Source organism: Balaenoptera physalus, assembly GCF_965194825.1.
Source record: "Balaenoptera physalus genome assembly, chromosome: 17".
Lineage (NCBI taxonomy): Eukaryota > Metazoa > Chordata > Mammalia > Artiodactyla > Balaenopteridae > Balaenoptera > Balaenoptera physalus.
The window spans coordinates 71542220-71550690 of record NC_138895.1 but is presented as its reverse complement, the minus strand read 5'-3'; positions in this window follow the sequence as shown (position 1 = coordinate 71550690).

Here is an 8471-nt window from a genome sequence, read left to right as displayed (position 1 = left end):
AAGAGGTGAGGATGTGCGTGAGATGCTCAGGAAAAACAGGGTGATTCCTTTGTCTGTAGCTCTGGAGGAAGAGTCCTGTGGGTACGCAGACACCAGCACTAGATGACCTTTGAAAGCCAGGCTATTGACTCTAGTCTCCTTCCAGGGACAGAAAAACACTCTTGTGGGTTTCTGAGCAGGGAAAGTGTCATGCACAAAGTAATCAGGAAGATTAATCTGGCAGCCATAAACCAAATGGATTAGAAAGGGAGGAGTGGAACTGGAATGCAGTCACAAAATATAAGGAGCTTTTAGAAATTTCCCTTGGATCCCCAGGGTTTAAATTTTTGCTTATTCATTTTTTGCTTTTCTATCCTACATTAAGGACAAGGCAAGCTAGCTTTGCTCAAATCTTGAGCTGGGTTTCAAGGACTTACTCTTGGCAAAGGACACTCAGAAAATTCCTTCTCTTGGCTTTGTGGAGTATAAAAATCTAGCCAGTCTCATTTCCCTCACTTTTCACTCATCGTTCTGGTTCGTAAGAGACTTTCAAGAAGTATTTTCTCCTTATGATCGAAAGTGGCTATTTTTTCATCTCTATTGTGATAAGCTTTTAAGTCAGAGCTAAAAAGTTCTGGTGTCTGGAGAGCCAAGATGCTAAATGTGGAAACCCATTATTTCATCTTGCCAGCTGAGTCTCAAAACTTTCTCAGGTATAGTGGCCCATGAAGCATGCCTCAGATGCTAATGCACACACACGCACACAAAGGCCTGGCTTCTGCCTCTGTCAACACCCTGATGACACGTCAGTCCTGCCCTTTATCCAAATAAGGGGTTTGGTTCTCAGTCCTAAGGGCCATTAGGAAGACAATTCAACAAATGTAAAAGAACAGGACTGTGTTGTTAGACTGGACCTTTCTAGACTTTTCATGAAACTCTAATTTGAAATCCCATATCCACTTGGATGCCAATCAATGGGGCAACTGCCAGGAGCCAATATTACCCTTTCACTACTGATGAAAGTCCAGCTTTTTGCTAACTAGTGATTGGAAGAGCTGTTTATTGCATGGAGAAAGTGACTATCAAATAAAGACTAAAAATCATTTTGAGTGGCAATTTTCCAATTTAAGTAAAACTGAAAAAAAAAAAAAAAAAAAGACCTAAGCTGAGACTGGAGAAGTCCCTGGTGTCAGGGAAATTAGATCAAAATTGTTGGGAATTTTCAGGGCGCACTTAACCCTCTCTTCTTCAACCGATTCTGAACAAATTCAAAAGTAAGCTCGTGAGAAGCAGGTGGAGTATTAAAATATCACCTTTTCCATCCTACCACATGTGTCACCTCATCATCAAGATCCTGGATTTAAGTTCTCTTTCTTGTATGCACGATAGAAATCAACAATGGTGTAGAAACAAGAGAAGGACTTAATAGAACCTTGTGATTGAAATTATTTCCATTGTTGGTGAGTGTGAATGGTGGGAATGTGCATCCATGTGGTCTGGAAGAGTGAGAAATATATCAAGTGAGACCTTATAACAAGACTAAATCTTGTTGATTTAGGCACGTGTTGAGGGCATGAGTGGCTGACGCAGGCTTCTGAAGGACACAGGAGGGGCTCAAACTGAGTGGATAGCAGAGGATGTAGATGTATTTCAAGCTTGCTTACCCCTGCCATTTCATTCACTCAGCCTTCAGCAGTGATTTTGCCTAAATAAGCAACTCCAGAAGATTTAAAAAACAAAAGCATTTTGGTGCGTTTATTTTAAGGATAGACCTGCTTCCAGTCCATTGTTACATGCAACAGATGTACAGCAAGGATGGATTTGTTACTAGACTTTCCTTTACAGCCTATAAATGTGTGTGGCTAATTATATAACCACCTGAGGTTGTACAGATGGAAGTAGCTCCAGCTGGAACTTGCACCAAGACTAAAAGATGCTTGACAGTGGCAATTATAGATTCTGATGGCCAAGGACTGGAATGGCTTGGCCTATTTTCCCTTTTCGGGCTCCAAACTACAGCACGGGTGCACAGAGGTTGCCCATGCCTTAAAATATTTCTGCAAGGGTGAGGCTGGCAGGCATGACTGGCCTATTTCAGTTCTGGAGAAATGGTTCAGCTCCTTATGATTCAAGATTTCTTTGGATTTGACCAAAGGAAATGAATTTATTTGATTTATTTATTATTGATTTTCTTCCATTTTATTGAGCTCTGAAAAATATTAAAAGATAATTATTAAAAATAGGGAATCAGATGAAGGCAGTCAAAAGGTCAAACTTCCAGTTATAAGATAAATAAGTACTAGGGGTATAATGTACAACATGATTAATATAACTAACACTGCTGTATGTTATATATGAAAGTTGTTAAGAGTGTATATCCTGAGTTCTCATCACAAGGAAAAAAAATTTTTTTTCTTTTCTTTTATATCTATATGAGATGATGGAAGTTCACTAAACTTATTGTGGCAATCATTTCATGATGTGTGTAAGTCAAATCATTGTGCTATACACCTTAAACTTGTACACTGCTGTATGTCAATTATATTTCAATAAAACTGGAAGGAAAAAAAGAGCGCAATTTTTTTTAAAAGGCAATTATTAAAAATAGGTGTGCCGTGTATTAGTTATGTCAATAATAACGGCTAATAGACTTGCACTCTTTTGAGAGAGGAGGGAATGAACTCACAGGCACACTTGGCCAGGAACAACCTAGAATTCAGTCCAGACACTGAGTCTATTCAGAGGTTTTCCACCACATCCCAGAGCTCTCTGCCCGTCAAAAGCTTGCTCTCGGCACCTGGGAAATCTCATAGTTCATTAATGATGGAGAATGTTACCTAGATTATTTTATGAAGTTGTGACCGTTAGGAGCAATAATACATATGGAGACCACAAGTTTCATGTGATGTACAACTTCTGAAAATCTGAATGCCATTACAAGACCAGATTTTTCCTGTTTTTAAGGAGGGTCTTCTCCTTACACATCTACAAAGCAAACCAGAATAATAACCTCCCTCAGGTCTGGCTGTGAAAGACAAGGAAGGTGTTAATTTTGTGTGAACCTAAGGTCTGTGTGCTTCTTTTGAGATATTGAAAGCAGCTTGTGGCCTATTGCTTCTCTTTGAAATGGTTATTCCAACACAGAGCACACCGCTTTCTGAAAACCATTAGGCAGTTTTGAAAACATGATGAGGTCAGACATCTGCTCATGCCATCCTAGTTATGTGAAGATGGAGAATATTCTGCCCTGAACACCCTTGGTAAGCCGATTCTAGGAGAAATGTATGGTTTATCATTCAGGGTACATTTAAGGTTTGCCAATCACATTCACTTCAGGCTTAGCTATTATTCTCCATCACATTCCTTGGGGAAAAAATGAGACATTATTCCTATTAACATTATTATTATAGGATTATAATTCCCATTGATAAGAACTGCAAAGTCCCTAAAAGCCACTTTATTTATCCAAGTTTCCAAAGCAAGTGTTTAATTAATTGAACAATAAGGCCATTAGACTGAGGTGGCCCTAATGCTGAGGTAGCTCTAGGTAAGCAAACCAAAACCTAAACCTATAAATGCCTCAAGGTTACAAATCAAAGAGCTAAGGACAGCCAATCGCAAACAGCCAACTAGGCTTTAAGCTACAGCCAATCAAATAAATTCCTTTCTTTGCTTCTGCACTTTATGTAAGTCTTTCCCCTGAATCAGGTCATGAAGGGCTCCTAACCACTTCTGGTTTGCCACCGCCCTATTCAAATTGATTGTTGCTCACATAACCCTTTTTTTCCTAACGTTTTTCCCCCAGAGATAACTGACATACAGCCCTGTATAAATTTAAGGTATATAACATAATAATTTGAGTCACATTCATTGTGACATGGTCACCACAATAAATTTAGTCAGCATCCATCATCTCATATAGGCACAAAAAAAAAGAAGAGATGTTTTTTCCTTGTGATGAAAGCTCTTAGGAGCTACTCTCTTAACAACTTTCAAATAAAACGTACAGCAGTTTTAAGTACAGTCATCGTGTTGTGCATTACACCCCTATTACTTATTTATCTTACAACTGGAAGTTTGCACTCAAACTCTTAAAATTTTTACTATGCCTCAGTTTATCTTTTAACATGAGTTAGAAGCAAAATTGGAATTTCAAGACTCAGAATTACCATTCCGTTTAAATCAAGCTGACAGAAGTATATTAAACTGCTACTACAGGTCTAATGGTAGGGTAAACATTGAGAAATATATTTTTAAAAATAATGAAATCGGCCTCTATCCTTGACACAAGTTCTAATCTGGGAGAAGACAAAAGTTTAACAAAACTTTCTACCAGTTAACAACTGGTAGAAAATGTAAGACAGATGATTATCAAGTACAAAGCACTCTGAGTGTCAGAAAATGGACATTCCTAATGTCTGTTGATTCTGCTACTGCTGTGCTCCTAAATCACCTGGCCGACTTCACCTTGGCACTTCAGGCATCCAGCCCCCTCCAGCCTTTCCTGGATTATCAAAACTTTCCTTCCTACCCTCAGCATCCATCTGTTCTCCAAAATAGTCACCTGACATCTGGTCCTGCTTCTTTTCTAATCTATTATCGCCAAAATATTATTTCTAAAATACATTCTTACCATGTCATTCCTCTAATTAAAAATGTCTGGGTACTTCCAGCTATAGTATAATGAAGAGCTCAACAAATCATCTCCGTGCGTGTGTGTGTGTACTCTCCCTCTGCCTCCCTCTTATAAGGATAATCGTGATTGCATTTAGGGCCTACCTGAACAATGCAGAATAACTTCCCCATCTCAAGATCCTTCACTGGGAACTCCAGGAGGACTCACGCCAAGGAGGACTTCCCAGAACTTCTGCTGCCAGTGTCCTTGTCCCCATGGTGAGCCACAGCCATCCCCCCGCCTCTGCAGGAGACCCTCCAATACGAGCAGCCGTGTGGCTGACAGGGTCTTGGTGCTCCAGCCGGGTGTCAGGCCTGTGCCTCTGAGATGAGAGAGCCGAGTTCAGGACACTGGTCCACCAAGGACCTCCCAGCTCCACATAATATCAAACGGCGAAAGCTCTCCCAGAGATCTCCATCTCAACTCTAAGACCCAGCTCCACTCAACGCCCAGCAAGCTACAGTGCAGGACACCCTATGCCAAACAACTAGCAAGACAGGAACACAACCTCACCCATTAGCAGAGAGGCTGCCTGAAATCATAATAAGGCCACAGACACTCCAAAACACACCACCAGACGTGGTCTTGCCCACCAGAAAGACAAGATCCAGCCTCATCCACCAGAACACAGGTAGTAGTCCCCTCCACCAGGAAGATTACACAGCCCACTGAACCAACCTTACCCACTGGGGACAGACACCAAAAACAACGAGAACTACGACCCTGCATCCTGCAAAAAGGAGACCCCAAACACAGTAAGTTAAGCAAAATGAGAAGACAGAGAAATACACAGCAGATGAAGGAGCAAGGTAAAAACCCACCAGACTAAACAAATAAAGAGGAAATAGGCAGTCTACCTGAAAAAGAATTCAGAGTAATGATAGTAAAGATGATCCAAAATCTTGGAAATAGAATGGAGAAAATACAAGAAACATTTAACAAGGACCTAGACGAACTAAAGAGCAAACACACAATGATGAACAACACAATAAATGAAATTAAAAATTCTCTAGAAGGAATCAATAGCAGAATAACTGAGGCAGAAGAACGGATAAGTGACCTGGAAGATAAAATAGTGGAAATAACTACCACAGAGCAGAATAAAGAAACAAGAATGAAAAGAATTGAGGACAGTCTCAGAGACCCCTGGGACAACATTAAATGCACCAACATTCGAATAATAGGGGTCCCAGAAGGAGAAGATAAAAAGAAAGGGACTGAGAAAATATTTGAAGAGATTATGGTTGAAAACTTCCCTAATATGAGAAAGGAAATAGTCAATCAAGTCCAGGAAGCGCAGAGAGTCCCATACAGGATAAATCCAAGAAGAAATATGCCAAGACACATATAATCAAACTAAAAATAATTAGATACAAAGAAAAAATATTAAAAGCAGCAAGGAGAAAACAACAAATAACATACAAGGGAATCTCCATAAGGTTAAGCTGATCTTTCAGCAGAAACTCTGCAAGCCAGAAGGGAGTGGCAGGACATATTTAAAGTGATGGAAGGCAAAAACCTACAACCAAGATGACTCTACCCAGCAAGGATCTCATTCAGATTCAATGGAGAAATTAAAACCTTTACAGACAAGCAAAGGCTAAGAGGAGAAAAGAACTTACAAAAACGAACCCGAAACAAGAAAATGGTAATAGGAACATACATATCAATAACTACCTTAAATGTAAATGGATTAAATGCTCCAACCAAAAGACATAGACTGGCTGAATGGATACAAAAACAAGACCCATATATATGCTGTCTACAAGAGACCCACTTCAGACCTAGGGACACATACAGACTGAAAGTGAGGGGATGAAAAAGATATTCCATGCAACTGGAAATCAAGAAAGCTGGAGTAGCAATTCTCATATCAGACAAAATAGACTTCAAAATAAAGACTATTACAAGAGACAAAGAAGGACACTACATAATGATCAAGGGATCAATCCAAGAAAAAGATAGAACAATTGTAAATATTTATGCACCCAACATAGGAGCACCTCAATACATAAGGCAAATGCTAACAGCCATAAAAGGGGAAATCGACAGTAACACAATCATAGTAGGGGACTTTAACACCCCACTTTCACCAAAAGTTGTGTTAATTAAAAGTACTAATTCCCATAAAATAGGGAGCAGAGGCTTGGAACATCATAAGTATGAAATGACATTTACCCCATTTGCTCGAGACTCCAATACATAACACCTGAGGAGGCCAAGCCGCCCAGCAACTAAGCCTCACTGCTCACCATGTGCAAATTCAGGCTGTAAGTGCTGCTACCCGAGGAACACAGGACAGAGAAGCTACCTGGGGGGAAATGAAGCATGCCTGCTTATGAGGATTTGCAGCCAGGATGACAAAGCCCTTCCAGTAGAATACCTGGACCCTGGTGACATTGCAGAGGGGTCCTTGAGGTTGCTACAAAGAACGTTAAATAGGACAGATAGACAGAGAAAGCAGATCAAAACACAGAGGACAGGAGGAAAGGAACAAATCACTGAGCTAGAGAACAGTTAACAGCCCCTGGCGTAAATAAGTTGTAAGATTTCACCTAATTCTTTTGCAAACCTGTATGCATTTCTGTTAAAAACCAAATGGGCAATAATTAAGATAGCAATAGAAATAAGTGCATGACCTGCTGATGATAAAACAGGGGTGAAACTGAGTGCCTCTGCCTGGAGAGACTGAAGGATTAGACAGCTGGCGGCTGGTGGTTACTTATCAACCTCCAAAACTAGTACTAAGAAACGTTTATGTGATAATAATAACAACTAATGTCCACTGAACACTTGCTATGTGCTTTGCCTGGGTTATTTATTTATTATTCACAATCTTAATGAGAGTCCACAATTATCCTTACTTAACCATGAGGAAACTGAAACCAAGAGGGTTAGCAGTATTGAATTTAAAATTAGAATTGGTTCTATTCAGTCCTAAAAATGAAGCCATTTATTATAGCTCTGTGTACATCCTCTCTCCCCCAGAAGTAGTCTAATAACACATCTTTCCACTCCTCTCCTCCCAAAAACCCTGGCAGTAGTCGTTGTTTCTGGCATTTCCTTAGGGGATCTGCTTTTAGAATATTCCAATTTCACTCTTGCAAAGTGCATTAGTCACTATGGAAACAGTTAATTCATTGATAATAGTGGAGATCTTTTATTAATAAGGATACAACAGCATATGTGACCCATAATTAGCAGCTCTGCATAGAAAGGCAACCCAGAGAAAGTGTATAGCGTGATAGGATTTTGGCCTCTACAATCTGCTGCAGGATGTAAATACAGGGCAACCACTCCTTGGAGGGTCCATTTGGTAAATCTTCTGAGGATTGTTAAGTACTGGTCTCCCCAGACCTCATTTCCCAACCTGCCACTTGCACAGAGGCAGCGAGCTGCCTGCTGAGCACAAAGTGGTCTCCATCCTCCCCACTCCCTCATCTCAGAGGGCTTTCAAGTGACTTGTGAGATGACCAAACAGTTACTGGGCTAATTAGCTCCCCTGCCAACAGGAGCACTCCCTCCCACACCCCACGGCCTTCCACACAAAAGCTGCAAATTGCTTTCCAACCTTTGAAGCCATCCCAGGAAGTCCTGGAAAGCACTAAAGAAGAGCTTCCTAGCTGTGTCTTAGTGGTCAGCACCCTCTGATCAAAAGCCTGGGCAAAGAGCAAGAGAGCCAGCCCCTGATGGGCAGTGGCTTCGGAGAAGCGCTGATGCCCAGAGCTAATCAGGGCCAGCAGGGGAAGGACCAGGGCCTGAGTATAAAAGCCCAGCTTCTGATGCCTGCTGTGTGGATCTGGCCATTGAGACAAAA